The following is a 23879-nucleotide window of genomic DNA, read 5'->3' on the forward strand; positions in this document are numbered from 1 at the left end:
GTGGCGTTCCGTGCGAGTATCCTTGAGTCCCAATAGTGCCAGTAAGCTCGTGCAAATTGAAAAACATTCCAACTGAATATCGTTGCACCGCTCCTTTAAATGAGGTGTTCATGATTGCTGATGGCTACGCTGAGTGTAAACTACCGGGGTAGTGATGCCCTTTCCAATTTGTACCCTCAGACTGGCTACCACGCACTGCTGTTTAGGAGATGCAGTACAAGCCTCGTAGCAACCCTTAAAGGGGTATTTGCAAGGGAAAGAATCCCCTCCACCCCCTCTGCTCTCCTGGATGCGCCTCACGTGGTGTTATGTTCTGCTTCGCTTTACTTTGTTTCTCTTCTTTTAGCTAATCTAACGACGACAACGTTAAAATACGGCACGAGCTGAGTTACGTACATGTCTCGAACTTGGATATAAATAGTCTGACATGGAACCCCGACTCGAGTGGTCATTGCCTAGGCTGCCTTAACATACTTTTTGGCGACGAGGGTGCTGAATTAGGGCATCATGACGTTCTACAACCACATATGCATCGTCCGGTCTAACCTATTGCCTCCGGCAAGTCTGGGATTTGCGAGGAACCGCAGCTACTGTCTTCATTGGCCGTACATTCGAACGGCTTCCTGGGGCCCTATGTTGCACGTTTTGGACCCCCACGGCGACTACGGAGAAGGAAGTGACGTCAACAACGCAGCAAATGCAAATTGGATGTTGACTGATTTCTCATCAATCAACATCCAATCTGCATTTGCTGCATTGTTGATGTTACTTCCTTCTCCATAGTCGCCTTGGGAGTCCAAAGCGTGCAACATAGGGGCCCTGGATCGCTGAGGCGCCATCTTAACTGTAAGCATGGCTGATGCTGATAGGCCGCCACCGCACTTTCTGGACAAGGCAAAGACGTCACCGATTCCTTGGAAAGCATGGCTGCGGATGTTCCAGTAATTCATCTTGGCCACGGGTGCTCATGAATTTTCCGCCGAACGGCGTCAAACAAAGCTGCTCAACTGTCCTGGAGTCGAAGGCCAGCGTATCTATGACTCTCTACCAGCTCCCGTTGGACCGATGCCAGCAACGTCACCGGCTAGGGACGGTCAGCAAGTCCGACAAGCGTCTCGCGGCGTGTATAGAGAGACCCTCAGGGTCCTTGAGGCTGAATTTTCGCAGCCAGTCAACGAGACCCTGCAACAACTCCGCTTCCACATGAGGAAACAACAAGAAGGAGAATCTCTGCGCAGCTTTCTCTCAGCCCTCCGAGCGTTAGCCGTGTCGGCGAACTTCGGCGCCGACACCGAGGCCGTCATCCGCCGACAGTGGTGGGTGCTGCTTCCGCAGAGATCCAAGAACGCTTGGTTCTCGACGCTGCGCTGCCCTTCAGTGTCGCCTTAGAGGCCGTTCTAAATGTGGAGCGATCGCGTCGTGAAGTTCGCGAATGGGCGTCGGCTCCAACGACTGCGTCGCCGACGATGCCAAGGAACGATTTCACCTGCCACGTGATAGAACGTGATGAAAAAACATGGCGCCCATCCATGTCTAGTCAAGAAACGGCACGGCAACATCCGTGCTCATCGATGGCGTCATGCACGCACGAGCTGTGGCACTCGCGCCGTCACTCACCCGCACGAGCTCCGACGCGGCGTTCGTCACCCAGGCCAAGGAACACGCGCGCCCCACGCTCGTTCACTGAAAACAACTGCGTGACCTGTGCCCGAAGCGGCGACCCTGGTTCTAAAGGCCGGTTCAGACACTTGCGTTTGACTGCGTCGCGTCGAGAATCGAAAACGAGTCACCGGCAAGTATGTGCTTCGTATGAAGCGTGGAATCCAATTCAAGGAATTGGATTCCACGCTTCAGGCAGGGGTGTCTTGGTTTCTCGAAGCCGCAACGCAGACAAACGCAGTCAAACGCAACTGTCTGAACCAAGCTTTAGGATGGCAGCCGGGAGCCAGGAGGATCGACGTATCGGCGATCGGTGCCGTTTGAATCGCCGCAGCGGAAGCCATCTCCGCGTTCAATACCCTCTCCACGGCGCAACTACGGACACGGCAGGGTCTGTACCAACTGCGGCTACGACGTGGAACGTTACAGGGGTTACAACGTCTGCCCAGCCAGAGGACGGCCCTGTGACAATTGCGGCCGTCGTGGACACTTTCCTCGTGTTTGCAGAAGCGTGCGCCGATCCCTCCAGCGCCGGTCACATAACCATTGCGACGAGATCGTCAATGACTACTATGACGATGACGACGAGCCGTGGAAGGTGTCGCACGTCACTCGGCCGTCGCAGACCAAGCTGTACTTGAGCATCAATGTGTTCGAGGAAACCGGGCAGTTCCTTCTTGATACAGGATCAGCCGTCTCCATTGTCGACAGTGTCGACATCCAACACTTCGCAAAGGCAGCGGAAGTCGTGCAACCACCTGTGAAGCTTCTGAACTTCTCCCGGCAGCCGATCAACATTCTGGAAACTTTCGAGGCGTCGGTGATGTTCAGGGACCGTGCTGCATCAATCCTGGTCTACATCGATGATCGTGGTGCCTCGCCGCTTGGCATGAACGCTGTCATAAACCTTGACATTCAGATGAGTGGTGCTACCCGGTCATGTTTTTATACTGACGCGGAGGGCTCCGTCAAACGACCGAGTGAGACAGGTGAATCGTCAACACCGGTCTCACTGGACGAGCCATTGAGTGCATTAAAGCGAGAGTGGTCAAGAAGAGTACAAAACCAACTGCCGTCAGCACCGTCTGTCCGCGGTGCCTGCGCCACCAAAAACAACGCTACCATCTTCCTTGGGCCACTTCGAGCACCTTTCCAACCCGGGTCTTGGACGTGTCCAGAAAGTCGTCCACAAGATAAACATCTGACCTTCTGTGATTCCTGTTAGACATCGAATGAGGCGTATCCCTCTAGCGGCGAGACACTCCGTTTAGGATGAAATTCGACGTCTGGAATCAGCTGGAATCATCGAGCGGATAAACTTATCCAAGTGGGTTTCTCTAATTGTTGTGGTGCAGAAGAAGGATGGCTCCATTCGAATTTGCGTGGACCTGCGAGGAGCCAACAAGGCTGTCGTAATCGATAGTTTTCCTCTTCCGCATACAGAGGAACTACTGAATGCCTTACACGGCGGAAGACATTTTTAGAAGCTTGAGTTTGCTGCCGCCTACAACAAACTGCCTCTTCCTCCAGAGAGCAGAGACCTCACGGCGTTCATCACGCACGAGGGCCTCTTCCGATTTAACAGGGTGTGCTCTGCTCCGGCATCAGCGCCAGCAGCCTTCCAGCAAATAATATCAAAGGTGCTCCACGGCTGTGAAGGTGTTTTGGTCTACCTTGTAGACATTGTTGTTGTTGGAAGAACCAAGGAGGAGCGCACACACCGTCTGCTGGAGGTTCTGCAGCGAATCTCGAAGGCAGGACTTAAGCTCAATAACAAGTGCGTCTTTGGTGTGTCGGAATTGTCGTTTTTGGGCCATAACATCAGCGCTCGAGGAATTGCACCGCTTCAACAGAAAGTGGATGCTCTCAACGCTGCCCTATCCCCGCGGATATCACCCAACTCCGCTCCTTTCTGGGGATGGTGGAATATTACTCCCGCTTTGTGCCTGGCTTGGCATCTGAAGTCGAGCCCCTTCGAAGGTTCCTGCGGAAGAACACACCATTCATCTGGGACAACGAGGCGGACCGAAGCTTCAACCGAGTAAAATCTTTGCTGCCATCTGGCAAGAGGCTGAAGATGCTCGGCCTAGCTTTACCTACCGTCGTAGCTACAGACGTATCGGCTTACGGAATCTGGGCTGTCTTGCAGCAGCGCCATCAGGACGGTATCTTCACGGTCGCATTCACCTCTAGAACGTTGACGCCGGCGAAGCGACGGTACTCGGTTGGAGGGAAAGAAGCGCTAGCATGCCTGTGTACATGCGAAAAATGGTATGTCTACTTGTGGGGCCGTAATTTCACTCATCGCACGGATCACCAAGCGCTTGTGTCACTACTTTTCACTGGGGGAGCAGGACGTCGCCCGCTACGGATCACACGTTGGTCCCATCGTCTGCTGAAGTACAACTTCACGGTGGAATACCATTTAGGAGCGGGGAATGGGGTAGCTGATGCCCTGAAGCGCCTGCCCATGCCGAACGATGAGGGGGGATGGACTTCGACGACGAGATCATCTCCTTCGTCGCTCTGGACGACGAGTGCATCACAAAACAACGGCTGCAACATGAGACGGCGGATGACCCCAATGGTCATCCGCTCAGATTGGCCCCATGGTACAGTTTATCTTCGGACGAGACCATTTTTTACGACCTGAAGAGGCTCTCTCAGTCAAACGACTGGCTCCTGCTCCGTTGTGACCAGTTCGTCATCCCCTACAACTATGCGTCACGTGGTAATCTCACGAGCACATGAAGGGCACACTGGCATCGTGAAGACACAGGCACGCCTTCGAGAGCTCTACTGGTGGCCCCGAATGAATACAGCAGTACGTGCTGCGCTCTCCGCCTGCAAAGTCTGCAGTAGCTCTGACAAGACTGCCAAGACGTCGCCGACTCCCCTGAAGCCAGTGCCCTTGCCAGAACGACCTTGGTCTAAGGTGGCCATTGACATTGTGGGACCCTTTGAGCGGGCGGAGCCAGCTTGTCGCTTCGTCATTACACTCGTTGACTACTTTTTGAAGTGGCCAGGAGTCCAGTTCCGTCCAAATGTCACCACGGGAAGGATGACGGATTTTCTGCGAGCAAACTTCGCCAGAGAAGGGTAGCCAGACAGAATCGTAAGTGACAATGGGCCACAGTTTGTGTCGGCCGAATTCGAGATGTTTCTTCAAGTTCGCGGTATAAAGCACCACCTGGTCTCTGCTTACTACCCCCAGTCCAACGGGTAGGTCGAACGCTTCAACCGTACACTGAAGGGTTTCCTTCAGTGTGCCGCCATTGAACGAACTAACATCCGCTCTTCACTCGTCGCCTACTTGATGATATTCCGCTGCAAGCCCCATGCCACCACTCCTGCTGCGCGGACGCAAGCCACGGACCCGGCTCAACATCCTCGGGCTGTCGTCGGCGCGGTTCCTGCAGAACCCTTTCGAGGAGCTCAACGGCTGTGTCAACGAGTACAGCAGAGCCAGGAATACACCAACAAATACACAGACCAGCGTCGAGCAGCAAAGACCCCGTGATTTTCTATTGGAGACTGGGTTCGAGTGAAGCGACCAGGAAAAGTCTCCAAAGGAGAGCCGACGTTTGGACCACCACAGCCCATCATAAAGCGCGTAGGTCGGTGGACGTTTCGATTGGAAGACGGTCGAGTATGGAACGCCTCAAAATTTGCAGCAGCCCCGAAGACCAACCAACAGAGCCAGAGACAAAACACATCGACCCCTTCTAAGAGCAGTCGCTCCTCGAGAGTTGCTGTTTCCCATGCTAGAATCAGCCACAGGCACCATAACTGGCAGCCACAACAGCTTCGGTGGAATGGGCAGCCACAAACTGGATCGCTAACGTTGGTGGGGAGTCCAGCCTTAGACTCACCACCAAGAAAAGGGGTTTCGACCGCTCACCCTACGCCTATTTCTCTGAGGCGGTCCGGGCGTGATCGACGGCCACCAGAGCGCTATGGGATCTACGCAGCCCGACAAAAACTGAACTGCTTTTTATTTCGTCATTTTGCTTGAGAGGTAGTAACTTAATTTAGGAGAAAAAAAGTTCAAACTCTTTGTTTTGAGCAGAACAGTAGATTTTGGTGATCGGAAGTAACTGCGCAAAGCGGTGACTTGTTCTGTGTTGTGCGTGTGTGTGTGTGTTTTGTTTTCCTTTATTTCTTTTTCTTTGTCATTGGCATTTTTCATTTTTTAACCCTTAAAAAAAATAAAGGAGCGGAAAATGTTATATGCTTATTTCTTTAGCTTACTCCCCTAACTAAAAAAAAACCGAGGGAGGAAAAAAGTTTATGTTCGGATTCGCTTTATTTTGTTTCTCTTAGGTAGTCTAACGACGACAACCCTAACACACGGCACGAGCTGAGTGGCGTACATGTTTTGAACTTGGATATAAATAGTCTGACATGGAACCCCGACTGGACTGGTCATTGCCTAGGCTGCCTTAACACGTGGTAACATCGTCAGGCTTTTCCACGGAGCCGCGTTCACGTAGACGTCAGAGGTCAATACGGGGGCTTTTGCTCGGGCTGCACAAACCGTCTCCGCCTTGGCATGGTATAACAAAAATAATCCATGGAGAAGGAGAACAAGGGGGACACAGGACAAACACAAATCTTCAAATACAACTAGGTTATTGGTGCGCGACCGAAAAAATCCGCCTGGTCCTGGTATCGAACCAGGGACCTCTCCATTTTCCGTGGAGTGCTCTACCAAATGAGCGAACCAGGAGTTAGACGTCATTAGAGTAAACGGGTTTTATCAGCCGCCACCAGTCTAATACCAACAAGGGTAAACGGCTTGCATTTTGAAGGTTATGATGATAATACAATTAATCTTAAAGGTGCAAGCGAGCTGGACAAGAATGGCGAACTTTTCGGTCGCGCATCAGTCACCTAGCTGTGTTTGGAGATTTGCGTTTGTAATTTGCCCCCTTCTTTCCCTTCTCCACGAAATATTTTTCGCATTCTTGTCCAGCTTGCTTGCACTTTTCCACTTAATTGTATTATCATCATAACCTTAAACTGCAAGCCGTTCACCCTTCTTGGTGTTAGACTGGTGGTAGCTGATAAAACCCGTTTGCTCTATAGAGCAAACGGGTTTCCAGTGCAGTGCTCTCCCAACTGAGCTGACCAGGAGTTTGACGTCTGTATACAGACGTCAAACTCCTGATCAGTTCAGTTGGGAGAGCACTGCACTGGAAATAAAGAGGTCCCTGGTTCGATACCAGCACCAGGCGGATTTTTTCGGTCACGCACCAGTCACCTAGCTGTATTTGGAGATTTGTGTTTGTCCTTTGCCCCCCTGTTCCCTTTCTCCATGGTATATTTTTGTTATTCTTGTCCAGCTCGCTTGCACCTTTGCATTAATGGAATTATCATCACAACCTTAAAACGCAGGCAGTTCACCCTTGTTTGCGTTAGACAGCTGATAAAAACTTGTTTGCTGCAATGACGTCTAACTCCTGGTTAGCTCAGTTGGCAGAGCACTACACTGGAAATGGAGAGGTCCCGGGTTCGATACGCGGACCAGGAGGATTTTTTCGGTCGTGCACCAGTCACCTAGCTGTGTTTGCAGATTTTTGTTTGTCCTTTGTCCCGCCCGTTCTTCTTCTCCAGGGATTAATTTCGTTAGTCTTGTCGAGCTTGTTTGCACATTTGCATCAATGGCATTATCGTCACAACCTTAAAACGCAGGCAGTTCACCTTTGTTTGTGTTAGACTGGTGGCAGCTGATAAAAACTCGTTTGATACACTCACTCACGTCTAAATCCTGGTTAGCTCAGTCGGGAGAGCACTGCGCTGGAGAAAGAAAGATTCCTGGTTCAATACCAGAACCAGGCGGATTTTTTCGGTCGCGAACCAGTCACCTAGCTGTGTTTGGAGATTTGTGTTTGTCCTTTGTCCCCCTTGTTCTCTTTCTCCAGGGAATATTTTGTCATTCATGTCTAGCTCTCTTGCACCTTTGCAATAATTGCATTATCATCACGGCGTACGTAGTATCTCTTCGCAATAGCCCGATCTCACCAAGTGTCCCGCGCATGCGTGACGCCGCCATAACTTTAGTTGAGAGGAGGCAGGCGGCAGTTCTCGAGACGCCTCGTGCCATGTCATGCTCGGCACGCGCAGTGCTTCAGCGAGCTTGTCCCACGTGCTAAAATACTAAAGTTCCCGCGATGCATTGCGGCAGCGGCGGCGTAACAAAACTGGCCGGTGATATCGGTTGGCGGTATTTTAGTTGCGTGCCCGGCAACTCTACAAATATTTCCGAGCGGGGTACCGGCGGTCGCATCTGGATCGCCTAACTTCTTGTGGCTTGCGTTGTTGCGCATGTCGTCCGAGCTACGCAAAGGAGTTCTCAATATTCATCAATGCCGTCCTGAACTTGCTCCTCATTCAAGAAGTTTTGGATTCCACGTTCTTCCTCTTTCATCCACCCACTCAACAAGCATCTAGCAGGAAGCTGTTCTGCGGTGCCTGGAACGCGTCTCCGACTGGTGTTTTTACCGGGTCCAAAAAAGTGGTCCCTCGATTTCCGCCTGATGACGTCATAGAAGTGTCATGCTGTCGCCTGTCGCGAACCTGGCGGCGTCCCAATAGTTGTGATGTATGTGGCAGACGCCTGTTCTGCTGCAGGTCGCTCTCCAATGCGGCAGTCCACGGAAGCAAAAGCAGCCGGAAGTTGGGGCGCCTGGAACGTCGTCACGACAGCGACACTCGCATTCGCCTGTAGTTTTCGCCGGCATTTCTACGAGCAACCGCCAGGATCGCGACATGCAACAGCATGACACTCCGGCTTCTGTGAAGCCACTTGTTGTCACTTTGGGGCCACTTTTGATGTATGGGCGGGATAGGACGCTAAACACGCCAGTCGGAGACGCGCTCCAGGCACCATAGCTGTTCGTCATCTTCTGCATCTAACAACACTGCTGCCGCCATAAACGCGAATTGCCTTTATATATATATATATAGATATAGATATATATATGTATAGATAGATAGATATATAGATGTGTGTGTGTGTGTGTGTGTGTGTGTACGTACGAACCAATCGATTCAATCTCACGGGCATATCAGATGACCTTCGAGAGGGGCGCAGGGAAGCACGGGGAGCGAATAGTCGCGCGAAATGTTCTCTCTGGATCGGCTGGATGGCTCTAACTGTTCGCAGCGGCCCATCTTAAAGGGAAATTGAGTACAGCGATGAATGGCGCCAAATTATGGGCTTCCTAGGCAGGGTGGTCTGCCGCTTCGTTCTTTTGAATGCCAGTTTCTCTTCACTGGGTACGTTTGCTTAGTGTATTCAGTTACACGCCGAAGGCAGTCTGTTTCCATCTCTAACTAATTATTTGGATCCCGCTGAGCAATCGTCTGGCCACGCCCCGTTTCTTAATAATTCCGCCTTGTGCACGTAAAAAAAAAAAAAGAGCGTAACCGTTGTTAAGCGCCCGTGCCGGGCAATTGCTAACGAGCGGACGTGAGTTTCCAAACAACGGGGCCGCTTCTAATTTCTATGCTGCAAGGCAGCGCGAGCACGCCCAACTGCAGTGTAAAGAGACGGCGACAAAGCGCACGCGAACGCGTACATTTACATGTAGGGCACGTAACCAATGTACAGAAACCTGGGGTCTAATTCTGGCGCCCAAACTGTTAGGACTTCATGGTCCCGGTGGTTCATTACGCGATGCAAGAACAGCGTTGGACGAGTCGTCCTACTTTGGTCGCCGCTTCTTTTTTTTCTCTCTCTCTTTCTTTTGTGCGTCTGGTTGCGATTGGGGAGAGCGAAGAAAAAAATGGCGCCCTCACGCCATCATGAAAAACGCTCAATGCGTAAAAAGAGGGGGTAATAGCAACAAAAGAAAAAGGAAACAATTTGGGACGTTGGGAATGTTTATACAGCGAGAGGCCGGCCTGCTCTTGAGAAATTGCGACGCTAGTGTAAAGCTGACGACGTGTAATTTAGACGGCGCTGCATACGACCGCTGACCTGGGAGCTTTTAACGTGCATCACGGGGCTGTGGCCATACTGCCGCCGCAAGCCGGTAGGATGCTTTTCCGAATACAGACTGGAAGTGGAAGAGTAAAGGCCTGTTCACACATACAGCGGAGCGCTAAGTTAGCACTACGTGAGCGCTCCAAGGAGCGCTAATGTGGCGCTTCCTAGCGCGTGACTTCGCTCTAACATAGCGCGCGATTAGCGCTTCTTTAGCGCCTTGTTAGCGCTCCAGTAGCGCTTTGTTAGCGCTCCAGTAGCTTTTTGTTAGCGCTTCAGTAGCGCTTCTTGTACCGCAGTGCTGCGGATTAGCGCGTGCAGTGCGGTACCGGTTCCTGTGGTTGGGTGTGCGTCAGCAGCACCATGGCGGACATGTGGGATGCTGAAATAGAAATGCGACAAATGCTCTTAGATACGTGATTAGTGCATACGGTGTGGACAGCTTAACGCCCAGAAGAGCCTTCTGGGTGCGCGAAATCTCTCGCCATCGAGATACCGACGGGTACCCGGCCAACCTTGTTCCCAGGCTGAGGGACCGAGACGCAGAGCTCTTTCGAAGGCGACTATTTTTAACTGCGTGTCTTTCAAACTAGGGTCACGCATATCGAATAGAAAGTGAGGAGGTCGTTAGCAACCAACTGGTCGCTCAGAGTCTATGACTCTGGATCGCCTCCCGGACCCTTTGCTTGGAGAGCGGCTGTTTTACTTCCTCTTCTTTCAATGCCAAAAGAAAAACAACGAAGGGATCGCCGTGCACGCGCTGTTCCGCAGCAGCAAGCACGGCACAAGGAGCGTGAGAGCGCTAACAAAGCGCTTCCGTGGCGCTAACAGAGTGCTTCTGTAGCGCTAACAGAGCGCTAACAAAGCGCTTCTGAAGCGCTAACAGAGCGCTACATCACGCGCTAGGAAGCGCCACATGAGCGCTCCTTGGAGCGCTGACGTAGTGCTAACTTAGCGCTCTCCTGTATGTGTGAACCTGCCTTAAAGGTTCAGAGTGCACACGCCTTTCGCTCGTTTCCCCTGCTGCTTTTTGCGGGGCTGTATGAGAGCGGCAGTTTAAAGGAAACGAGACAAAATCTATTGGCAGCAACTTTCACATGCACTATAGTAGTTACCATGAAATAGCAGATATAAGTACACGCCACTAAAAAGATTCAATAACAAATGCAGTTCTCTACTCGCGTATTTACTATCTAAGTAATTTACCTGATTCCGAGACTTCATAGAAAATGTGTCACCTTTTAGTTTCAAGTAATAGTGAAAACACTTGGACATTCTCCTAAAGCAAAAAACACCGATGAATTCATAGGACTGTCATCAGTGAATAGGTGATTAAAAAGAACTATATCGTAAAACAAAATTTCAACTTCACATATCTTATAAAAAACAAACAAATTATACTTTGCAGTACCAAAACTCTGCGCGGACATATTAAATAAGTTCATTGGATTCCCGTTCTCTTCATTCAGCGAAAGTGTACTGAAGACACCAACAGTAAATGAGCAAAACATTCTTGTTGTTGTATTATTATGCTACAGTGAATACGAAATCTAAACTTGACGTTCGTTTTTAGACAGCGCAAGGTAGGTCTTTGAGGCGTTTAGCGACACTGGCTTGCACTGCAGAAGAGAAATGAAGTCAGTGCAGTACGACCGTTAAACCTTGGGTCCTTAACATGCATCCCGCAGTAGTGATACACAACCTCACGCTTGCACGATGCGCCTCCAGATCGAAACGGGCAGGGATGGGGATTAAACGCAGGATCACTAGCTCTGCACAGCTAGCTTTCGTTCTACGTGCTCCTAGCTACCGCGCGCCAACACACTCGGCCACCGATCCCCTACAAGGCAGAACAAACATTTCATACCGGCCTCTACAGGCTTTGGGAATGTACTTTCGCATGTTAATACATGAAAGCGACCTAAAGGTATTTTTTCTCCGTTTTGAAGCGTCTATAGACCTTTTCCCCATAATTTCATATACCAGCGCGCAAGTGATGCACCCTCGACCCAGTGCACTTTTACAGAGGGTACGCAACCTCAAAGGGTATGGTGCGAAAAGGCTTATAGACAGACGTCGTGCGTGAGTTAGTTTAGAGTGTTTCTTTTTACCGCGCTAGACAATTTCAGTAAATCTATGGTTTTCTGTATATTACCTCGTCATCGTCGTGTGCTTAAAAAGTTTTAATAAGAATAAGAACCATCGCGGTAAGCGTGCGATGAGCACAGGAAGTTGTAGCGCGAGTGTGGCTGCCAGGGTATTGAGTTCCATCGGTTATCCAAGGACCCTTATTTCTGAAGTCAGTCAATAGTGAGCGTTAATTGATAAAATATTGTATCAGACTCGTCGTCATGTTAATGCTCATTTGAGTCGCCTCTGTGGCACGGGTATTATACCCGTGCCACACGGGCAACTCGAATGCCATTTACAACGAATGACATTTGAGCGGACGGCCAATCAGCGCGCGACACTCCGGGCGTAGCGCATTACACGCGCGACAGATTGCGAGCTGATTCGCCGATCACACAAATGTCATTCGTTGTAAATGCCATTCGAGTTGCCCGTGTGGCGTGGGTATAATTTACTACTTAGCCTAAGGCAAGCGGACCGATTCCAAACCGTTGTCGATGCTCCGATTAGGTAATCACTGAGAGGTATGCTGTTACTTTATGGCCTGTGAAGGGTATGAAAACGTCTACGGGCCGCCACTCAAGATGCAGCTATCAAATGCCGAGAGCTTACCTGCGTACACTGCATTAAACTGCTCGTATTCCTTCGTTGTAGAAACTCAATCAAAACACCTCACCTTCTTCGTCCTCGTCCTCTTAAGGAAACAAGGCTATCATGTAATTAGTCGGCTCTACTCAACAGGACAAGTTCCAACCAAGGTATTGCAGGCAACCATAGCCAATTCTAGCCGACTTCCCCCATACCCTTACCATTGCCGACCCAGATACCCGTGCCGCCGCAAAGAGCCGGTATTTCAGGTGTTAAGCCGCTAGACGGCGTCGTCAGCACCAAAACTTTCAAGATGGCGGCGTCCTTAAAAAAAAAAAGTTTACAGTCTATAATTATTTCTTTCATCATGTAATGTGTGCTCTTTTTACTTTTAAAGATGATCTGCTTAGACTCACCCAAGAAATAAATGGTTGGCACGGTGAAGCCGGCATGTTTGGCTTTTGCTCATGCTATCGTCACCTGCGTTAAAGCGAAGAACGGGAACAAGAACAGCTTGTCATTACTTTTTGACAAAGAGGCCAGTTTTAAAAAGCAAAATTGGTCCTGACTAGGATTGGAACGCAAAATACCTCTTGCCTCTTGCTAAATCGAAGCGATCCTAGCGGCGTAGTGCCGCGCAAAGCATCTTGAGATCCCACTGGCAACAGCTTCGGTTTCGAGTTTCCTATCTGACCTCTCGACATCCCGTCACGACCAAATAAAGTGCTTGCATTTTGGAAGAGGTGACTTTCCATAAATTTACAATGCTGTTTTGTTGCTTACCAATACAAATAGAATGCTTGTGCACGTTTTTATTTTATTTTGTTTGTTTGTTTCGTTTCCGATATGCGAGAGATTGTGCGCGGGTATACGCAGAACTACGATAGACAGTGGGAGAAGAATTATACTGGACCGATCATCCTGTTTCATTGTCTCCTCAATGCCCTAGGCATCTAATATGATCCGTGAGGCCGGAGCCGGGATTGTCATGCTGCACCGTGGGGTGGTATCCGCGCGCCAGAAAGGAATGGGAAGCGGCCGGCCGTACTCCCACTCCTCGCTAAGTTTAGGCAGGTCCTTACGACTGCTGGAAGTCCGTGTTTCAGAGGCGGCTTTCACGATGAGGAATGGGTGCAATGCCAGTGAACGCTGACTTTATCTTCATGCAGTGTTTAGATTCACTCCTTCGTCAATGGGGCAATCGAAACCGAAACCACGCCACTCCTCTCCATGACTGAAGAGGCGCAATGATGCAACGCGTCCAGTGTTGCGTTCAGGGATTCTAGGAAGAAGTTAGTCCATTAACCCTGTAACAAATCAACAAATAACGGAGCTCCTGGGGGAAACAAGTGGTCAGGTGTAGCATTGGAGCTCATAGAGCGCGGCGTTAAAATAGGGCGCGTGCATCTGTGTGTGTGTGTGTGTGGGGGGGGGGGGGGGGGGGGGGGTCTCTAGGGCTATCTCGTCGAAAGCCAACCTGTCGAAGGACATTTCGTGGAAGGGCTATTTTTCGAATGGGCCAATTCGTAATAAGCCAACTCGTCGAAAGGTACTTCGCCTGAGAGGCCTCTTCGTTGCCACCTTTTTTAGACATGGATTTAGCTTTTATGTTCGAACACGAATACATTTTACTGCTCCGCCATTTTGCACACGAAGTATTGTTGATTGGTAGTTTTGCCTACGCTGTAAATTGCGGGCTGTGAGCTGTGTGCTGTATCCTTGCCTCAATGTGACGGAAAGGGGCTCTGACCAGCTTGTCGAAAACTAACTCGTCAACGTCCAACTCATCGACGGACAACTCGTCGGATAGGCCAATTCGTAATAGTGCAATTCATCGAACAGCAACTTGCCGGAGGGGGTAACCTGTTGAAGGGCGATTCGTCGAATCGGTTGAATAACGGTCTGAGGTAAAAGTTCGGGGTTTGTTGTTATAATTTTACTTAAATTGTTACCTATGTATGTTCGGACTCGGTTCAGCGCCCCTATTAGGTTATAGGAATGAAATAAAAATCACAGGAGAGCAAAAAGGGGACAGAACTTTGAGACAAGTTTTGAAATGTGTCAATTCAAGATTGTCCCCTTGCGGGGATGATGCGTACTGTCATATATATATATATTATGCAGAACACATTATACTGTTTATTAAAAAAAACGAAAGACGTTTGCAGTTTTCTGCAATGCCGCATTAGAGTGCAGCTCTTGAGGAGGAGGAGGGGAAGGTACCGACTGGAGGGTCACTTCAGACATCAGGGAGAAGGGGGGAGGGGGGGTGTAAAATGTTCCCGCTAAAATTAGCGGGAAAATTTTTACGCTAAATTTAGCGGAAAACGTTTCCTTCAAATTTGATAGGAACGTTTTGCCCTCGTGACGTGAGACGTGACGTAACGAGGGCAAAACTTTCCACAGGAACTGAAGTTTATTTAATTGATCTAGCTAGTAACTGCTATCTTGATCTCAATGTATCCCGTATAACCGTATTAATAAAACCCGTAACAATAAAATCGATAAAAATTAATAAAAATTTAACCCGTATTAATAAAATCGATAAGTCCATCAATGAGCAATCTGACAAACATTATGCGGTAATTGTGAAGCTTACCAGTCAAGAAAAAACCGTGGAAGGCATAGAGCACTCCTTAGAAGTGATGGGAAAAGAGTACCATGAACTTCTGAAAAAGGTGAATGTCCAAGAAAAAGAGCTAATGGAGCTAAAAAGCAAGACCAATGAGCTGGAAAGGACGATGTATAAGGAAGACTTAGAGATTCAGGAGCTGAAGACCGCAGTTGATGCGGTAGAGCGGTACTCAAGGAGGAAAAACGTCGAAGTTCACGGGGTCCCCAAAAACCATAATGAGAACCTAATGGAAACTATCCAACAACTTCTGCTAAACTGCAGTTACCAGCTCCGTCCCACGACAGTATAGGAGCGGTACACAGACTAAGTCCGAAGGAAGGGAAAATCCCGCCCATCATTGTTCGCTTCAAAGAAGGAGCGGTAAGAGACCTCTGGATCTCCAAGAGAAGGTCTCTGGCAAAGGAACGGATATTTATTAATGAAAATTTAACAAAGTTACTTCGACAACTACTATGTAAAACGAAGTCGTGCGCAAAAGAGAAGGGCTACAAATTTGTGTGGATTACTAACAAACAAATTCTAGTCCGGGAAAAAGAAAAGGCGGCTGCGATCCACGTGGAAAAGGAACGAGACGTGTCTAAACTACGTTAATTGTGGCTAAATCGTTCCCGACGTTTCAAGACTGGGATATCAACGCCCAGAGTGTGATGGTAGATGTGGAATGTGGTAGAGTGGATCTTAACTTATTACACACAAATGTAAGAAGTCTACATAAACATTGGGACCGATTCGATGCCTACTTAAGCAACAGATTGACGCGTTTTGATATACTCATTTTGACAGAAATTAGTATAGGTACAACGATGGTTAGTCGTTTTAATCTGGTCAGATATCACTCGTTTTCCGTGTGCAGAGAGTGAGGGAACACAGGGGGGTGGCGTATTAGTTTTTTATAAAGAACAACTGGATGACTGAGCAGCTAAAGTTATCTTGGATACCCGCGGAAGGTTTGGTGGTGTGTGCGTCGAATCAGCAGGTATCCTTTGTTGCCTGTGCGATATGTAGGCCGCCTGGTGCGAATGTACATTCTTTTCTCGATCAATTCGACGAGCTACTCAATAATTTTAATTACCACATATATAGTTATTGCTGGTGACTTGAACATAGATATTATGAGTGCAGCCTGGTTCGGTGTGTCTGACTACGTGAATCTACTTGCAGGCTACGGGTTAGAACTTGTAATTAATAATTACACTACGGAAGAATGTTTAGGATCGCGCCTAACGCGTTCCTGTATTGATCACATCATTGTTAGAGGCAGCGATCTCAAGTTAATTTCAGGGGTGATTAAGCAAAAAGTTGCTGACCACTATTTTGTAGCTTTCACTATTGGGAGTAAATTCTAGGGGACGCGAACAGACGGTCTATAAACGCATTCGAGACAATAGCAGAATAGACAAAATGATAAGAGCTTATAATGGGGGTCACTTGGAATACGACCATATTACTACATATCAAAGGTTCAGTGACAAGATGAGGTCCATTTCGGAGCAGAGTTGGAAAACAGTGAAACGAGAAAAAAAAAAAAAAAAAAAAGATAATGTATGGATAAATGATGAAATCATGTCGTTATGTCATGAAAAAGATAGGTTATGGAATATATGTAAGGCGAATCCCGACAATACTCAAATAAGAGCAGAATTTCGAAAGTTACGTAATAACGTAACCGCGAAAATAAGACTAGGAAAAAAGTTTTATTACACTAATAGATTTCAGAAGTGCCAGGGAAACCTAAAGAAATCGTGGGTCTTGATCAACTAAATCGCCGGCTCCAAAAGGAAGCGAACAATTGATGAAACAATTGCAAAGGCTTTTGGAGATAACGACATTGCCTCATTGTGTAATTTATTTCATCATCATCATCATCATTTATTAAACCTTGAAGGCCATTGCTGGCATTACACAAGGTGGGAGTAACTGCTGAAGAAACATAAAAAGGAACAAACAAAAAAAGTGGGTTACATGCTGGAGAACATTGTTATATAAGGCAGCAAAAACAGGAAAAAAAACACTTAAAACATTTTTAGGCAAAACAGCTGATGAAACAGAAAAATACCCAAATAAAACATTTCTATAAACACGAGTTGACTTTGCTATTAGTGCAAATGCAGATGGATGGTCAGTTGGGATATGAATGTATTATAATCTGTCTGGGTCACGATACTGTTAGGCAGGCTATTCCAGTCCGTTATCGTGAATGGCAAGGTGGAGTTAAGAAACGAAACTGACGAGGCGAAAATTGGACGAACTTTACAGACGTTATCAATGCGTGGAAATATGCGAGTGGCTGGGGATAATAGTGAAGTTCTGATGTCATGGTTATGATAGTAAATCTTGTGAAAAAGAGACAGGCGTGATAATTTCCTTCTGGTTGAGAGGAGATCAAGGTTAGCTTCCATTCGTAAAGAAGTGATGCTGGTGTCTCGTGAGTAATCTGAAAAAATGAATCTGATTGCGCGATTTTGAAGTGCCTCTATCTTTGTTATCAATGAATGTTGCCAAGGGGACCAGATGGATGACGCGTATTCAAGTTGCGATCTTACGAGTGTAGTGTAGGCTAGTTGTTTAACTGATGATGGTGCTAGTTTCAGATTTCTTCGAAGATAGCCAAGAGAGCGGTTAGCATTAGACAGGACGTGTGTTATATGCGTGTTCCATGAGAGATCGTCAGATAAGTGAACACCCAGATATTTGTAAGATGGACACTTAGTAATTACATGGCTGCACATGGTGTAAGTGAAAGAGAGAGGACTATGAGCACGCGTGAAGGAAACGAGATTTGTTTTAGAAAAGTTAATTGCCATTTTCCACTGTTTACACCAGTCGGCTATTAGGTTAAGGTCAGCTTGTAGGCTTATGTTATCGTTCAGGTTAGATACAGATCGGTAAATTACGCAGTCATCAGCAAAAAGTCGAATACAGGATGTTATGCGATCTGGTAGGTCATTTACAAATGTTAAAAAAAAAAAGAGGTCCGAGAACACTGCCCTGGGGAACTCCGGATGATACAGGAGAATAAGCTGACGACTGGTTATTAATCACAGTATGCTGAGTACGATTGGTTAAAAATTGTCCTATCCATGATGTTACGAGTGGATGAATGTGAAGTTGGTTTATCTGAGCATAAGTAAACTGTGGGATACCTTATCGAATGCTTTAGAAAAATCAATGAATATGGCGTCTGTCTGTATGTTATTATCGATGTTACTGTGTATTTCATGAACAAGTTGTACAAGTTGCGTTTCGCAAGAATATGATTGTCTGAACCCGTGTTGGTTTGGAAAGAGGATGAGGTTATTTTCGAAATGCTTCATGACATTTGAATATATTATGTGCTCAAGTAGCTTGCAGGGGACACTGGTTAGAGATATAGGACGATAATTTGATGGTGAAGTTCGATCCCCCGATTTGTGTATGGGGACCACTCTGCCAATTTTCCAATCTGTAGGAAGCTCGCCGGAAGACAAAGATTGTTGGAAGATTATTAACAAAAAACGAGCTGAGTGTAATTTAGTGTTTTTCAGTCATTTGGAATAAATTTTGTCGTCCCCAGAACTCGACGACAACTGTAACCTTTCTATAGAGCTTATGATACCTGCATACGTTATTTCAATGGCAGCCATGGGAGTGTGATATGCGTTGTTAAGATGAGGCATGCTACTGTGGTCATCTGTGGTGAAGACTGAGGTGAAATAGTCGTTAAGACAGTTGGCGCTTTCTTCATCCGATGATGGCAACCGATCATCGCTCATTAGTTGTACAGGTCTAGACGTTTTTGGATTAGTTACCTCCCAGAACTTTTTAGGTTAACGATTCTTTTGCTCAAAGGGTCACTGATCTTAGAAAAGGGATAAGATATCAAGGGGGAGGACCAGAGGATTACGACAGTAGTTTGAATTCTGCATACTTACCACAGATTACAGAAATAGACCTTGAAGATGTAATAAAAAATATGTCACTGGCAAAACCTACGGGGATTGAAAAAATACGCTTAAGGGGAATTCAACATATTTTTTTAAGCTAAAAGAAGTTTTATTAAAAATAATAAACGACAGTTCTTTAACGGGGCAAGTCCCGGTAGAGTTAAAAACCGCTATAGTTAGACCATTATACAAAAAACGGCGATAGAAAGGACGTTTCAAATAACAGAAATTTTTATATTACCAGTTATTGCACAGATTATAGAAAAATGGGTATTCAAGGTAATGACTTCATATTGTGAAAAGTATATTTTAATAGGCTCATCCCAGTACGGATCTCGTAAAAATAAAAGCACTGAACTTTCGCTGCAAGATTTTACAGATTATGTCGGCTACAGTCTACACAAAAATCATTTTGCGTTAGCCCTTTTTCTCGATTTGACAAAAGCTTTTGAAACAATCGATCATAAAAAAAACTTTTATTAAAGCTAAGAAAGATGGGTTTTAGGGGGCCTTTTTATATATTTTTGCAGGATTACATTACAGATAGATATCAACCGGTTAAAATACGAGACTGTAGAAGTAATGTAATCCGAATTAAATTGGGAGTACCACAGGGATCAACAATAGAACCTTTAGTGTTTAATATTTACGTAAATCGAATTGGAGCACTGCCTCTTGCATCTCGAGTGTGTCAATATGCAGATGATACAGCCCTGGTACTAGAACATAGCGATGAAACAAGCGCACTTTCAATTTTACAGAAAGATATCGAATTATTAATGACATGGTTTTCTGACAATCATGTTTTTGTTAATTCTAGTAAAACTAAGTTGATGTGCTTTCATAGTCCGTAAAAACAAGTTAACTTGTCAACTCCACTGTTCCTTCATTCAGATAGTTTCAAAATCTGTAGCTGCGTACCTTTAGAATATGTTCTAACAACCAAATATTTAGGGATTCATCTGGATGTACACCTTTTATGGAATGATCACGTGGAATATATCATCAAAGAAATGAGAACCGACTTAGCGTATTTGTACAAGTTGCGTAGTGTGGCGAACGTTTCTCTGTGGAGGGTATATAACGCACTGGGTGAGTCTATCCTACGTTATGGAATCTCGTTATACGGAATGTGTTCCAACTATAAAAATCAAAAATCGATAATATACTTTATAAAATTGCTTGTAATATCGCCAATGGGATAATGTGCGAAGAAGTAGAGAAAGATGAGAAAATGAATGCCGCGGGAGTGTTAACTACTGAGAGGTTGCACTGTTATGTAATTTTGGTAAAACATTACTTCAGTAGTGATTTTAAAATGCCTATAGCAAAAAAAAAAAACGAATTTGGAGGCGAACAGAAACGTTCATTCTTCCGAGGATTTATACTAAATATGGAAAGAATGCAAGGTCATACTATGTTCCTTTTTATTTTAATAAGTTGCCAGAAGAGCTTCATAACCTTGATTTCCTAAAAAGACTAAAACAAGACCTGAGAGAAATGTGCTGTCAGACGATAGGTGACTGAAATGGACCACGTTTTTTGCTTGTTCTCTTGTCGGGTATAATTCTCTTTGTTTGGTTTTGTTTAGTTGCATGCAAAAAATGCATGCTTTGTTATAACTATGTAAGCAACCTGTTGGACGCCAGGTCCCGCAGTCAAGCATACCCATGCTTTTGCGGGCCGGTCTATCTACGGTGTTGAAAAGGAGATAATAAAATATTATTATTATTATTTTTATTATTATTATTATTATTATTATTATTATTATTATTATTATTATTATTATTATTATGTTCTTGATAAGTACAGCAAGCATGGGTTCTGAGTTAGTGAATCATTTTATTTCAAGCACTCAGCAAATCCGACGTGATGCTACCACAGCTGATGCACCGATGTGACGCAAGGTTCACATTGCTCACGCGTTGCTTGGAAGAAACAAAGGCACAAAACACCGTCACTTCATTATTATTCGATCCGAAAACAACAAAAATGCGTTAATCGCTAAGTTTCGTAAAAACAATACGAAATTAAATAATTTAAAAGGAAACGAAAGAAGTAAAAAAACGAGCTATTTAGAGGTTAGTTAAGCAGAAAATAAACGCGCATAGCGTAGCACCAAGGAAGGATCGCCGGATTTTCCTGATTTTATCTTACATTAGAAATGCCGTTATAAAAACTAGTGGTGCAGAGAAAAGCTATCTTTCGTTGTTCACGTCAATGTTGTGTCTGCATAACATGCGAAAAAACAACCATGTCGTGTTCGCATTAATTGCGTCGCTCACTGTACAATCATGTCAAATACAAACATTTGAAAATAGACAATCTTTTTTTTTTTTCTGAAAAGACACTGTCCCGTGTATCTGTAACTTATATGGGAAATATAAATCTCGTAAACTCGACATAGCTTCCTGCGATACTTATACGTTTATGTCGTTATTTTGTGCCGGCCTGGCTGCAATATTGCCAGACCAACCAGAGGGGAAAATAATATACGTAATTTTGGGGAGCAAAAGAGAACGCGAGTTAGCGTTCCATTGAAAATGGTCTTAATGCAGCGGGGAAGGCCCCGGACGTATTATGAAACAGATCTAAGAAACACCGACAGGGAGATTAGTTTCGAGAAGAATGAAAGCCTTCATTCCCATCGCTTGCATCGTCGGGCTGCGTCAAGGTGGAACGAAAGAGGAGGAGGATTACGCAGGCTAGAAGGTCTGGGGGCAGAAAAACAAGGAATGCTTCCGCCTCCTCGCTTACGGAATTTCGGCTGAGTTTCTGTGTCTGCGAGCATGTGTGCATAGGTTTTTTTGTGCCTTTTTTACGTTGCTTTTTTTTTTTTTTTTGCGGTGCAGCCGATGTGTGTTTTGTGCGCGCAGTCTCTGCTTGCGATCGCACCGTCTTGAATCAAGCGTTCCGCCAGCCAAGAAAAAAAAAATCACCGAAAAATAAATACAATTGCAAATTGAATTTCCCAGTTTTTCGTCCCTCGGTTCCTTCCCCCTCCCTTTTTTTTTTTTTTTTTCTGCCCAGCGACCGCACCTGCTACTACGGAATGGCAAATGATTATAATAAAACTGAAAGAAAAAATCTCCGAGGATTGTGTTTTCTTTTGTTTTTACTTTATTCATTTTTATTCATTCATTTTGATTTTTTGCTAAAGAAAGCCGTAATAAATGCAACACACCCAAGTGGATTACAGTTTCATTTCTTGTCCTTGCTAACGGAATTGATGACTGACAAAGAGAATAAAAAAAAGTACGCAGATTATGCCGACAAGAAGTGGGAGGTTAAGACAAAAATGTTTAAGGAAAGCACTTTTGGGGAAGGAATTCGTACCGAAAATTTGCATTCATTTGCATGGTAAGTAAGCTGATAAAAAGAAGAAAGAAAGAAAGAAACATGGAAGAGAGGAACCAGGGTACAGAGAAGAGCGAGACGCCTCATTGAACTGTCGCGAACAGGTCGCCTGATAGATTTAAACCGAGAAATCAGGTATGGGCGCCGGAAACGCCAGTGCCCCAGAAATGTGACCTCCTTGAATAATTTTCACAGCAAGGCCAAATATTGTTTGCTTCGCTTCCTTTTTTTTTCCTGGCATATTATTTTGTCGCGCTTTAAACTGACGTCTGGCGCTCGAACGCGCGCACGTTTCTCTGAACATCGAGCGGGATTTAATTTCTTCGGGCTTGTGAGCGTAATCCGCGTCGCTTTTGCGAGGCAACCGTGACTTCATAATTTGAGTCGCAAGTATTTGAGCGGTAGGATGCCAGACAGCCCCCCTGTTAGAACAAGAGCGAGAAGAAGCTAAGGTGCGGCGGTGCTGATTGTTGGAGCCGCATACTCCAGCGGTTCGTTGATACAGAGGCTTGTCACTCAATCACTAGCCGGAGGAAACTTACATAACTTATCACATGATTCCCGGTCCTTTTTAACGAGTGCATTGTCCTTTTAAAATATTTATACTGTTTACAATTTTAAATGCAATTGAAAAGAAAGATCAATATAATTTATGCACACAGAAACCTACCTGAATATTTGTGATTCGAGAAGATTTTTCCTTCACGGAATGCATACTGCATGCTTCGCCGACGAGGCATATTGACCAATATGTCGCCACATCGACATCGACGTACTTGCTATATCTTCCACGCCATTTCTTTTATCATCGGTAGACCCTTTCCCTATCCTGGCGGATAGGGAAAACAATTCATCCGATTTGGTGATAGGGGCTGTAAATGCGGATCGGACGCGATTATCAGCGGGTCCGGATCTACCTTTTTGCTGAGCCGGTCCACAGACGTGTGCGACCTCAAACCGTAGAGTGAATGAAGTAGTGATGTTATGAAGTGCGTTGCCCAGTGCTTCGCGACAGCGAATTACTCTGAAAGAAAAGGAGCGAATGAAGGTAACTAAAATTTTCTTTACGCCAAGAAAGTCCTGATTCTCGCCGAAGATGTGTTTACAGCATTCTATCTCTCCAAAGCCTATGTCCGTAGAAAATTTTAAAGAATAAAGGGGCATAAATCGTGTGCAAAGTGTGGTCTTGTTTGACAGAGGAAAAACTGAAAACGTTCTTTGGCAAAGAGAACGAAAAACGTACAAGCCGCAAGAAAGTAGAAAAAGCGACGAGTAAACAAAATGTCTGTCCGTTTTTTCGTTTTTTTTTTCTTTTTTACAGTCTCTTTTAGTTGATAGGTATGCGGTTTGCAGCGCGCAGATCCGAGTCGTGTTTAAATTGGAAACCGATTTGAGGTGCTGAAACTATTGAATATTTTCATATATTACCAGTGATGTACTCGCGTCTTGCCGCACAGATGACAGTACCTCGCTTCAGTGAATAACCACCTTTCCTCCCCCTCTTTTTTTTTTACATAAGTAAAGTGATACAATGTTATTAGTGTGTCCTTTATTAATTGTTATGTTTAGAAAATACCCGTCTGCCTGAAGCGTGTCT

At 45.9% G+C, this 23879-nt stretch overlaps 1 pseudogene; it reads left to right on the forward strand.

The window, feature by feature from the left end:
- Positions 1-852: 852 nt before the first annotated feature.
- Positions 853-23879, forward strand: part of LOC115327105 — a 70009-nt pseudogene continuing 46982 nt past the window's right edge.

This window comes from Ixodes scapularis, unplaced genomic scaffold (assembly GCF_016920785.2).
Source record: "Ixodes scapularis isolate PalLabHiFi unplaced genomic scaffold, ASM1692078v2 PGA_scaffold0__279_contigs__length_252992795, whole genome shotgun sequence".
In the NCBI taxonomy this organism is placed as follows: Eukaryota; Metazoa; Arthropoda; class Arachnida; order Ixodida; family Ixodidae; genus Ixodes; species Ixodes scapularis.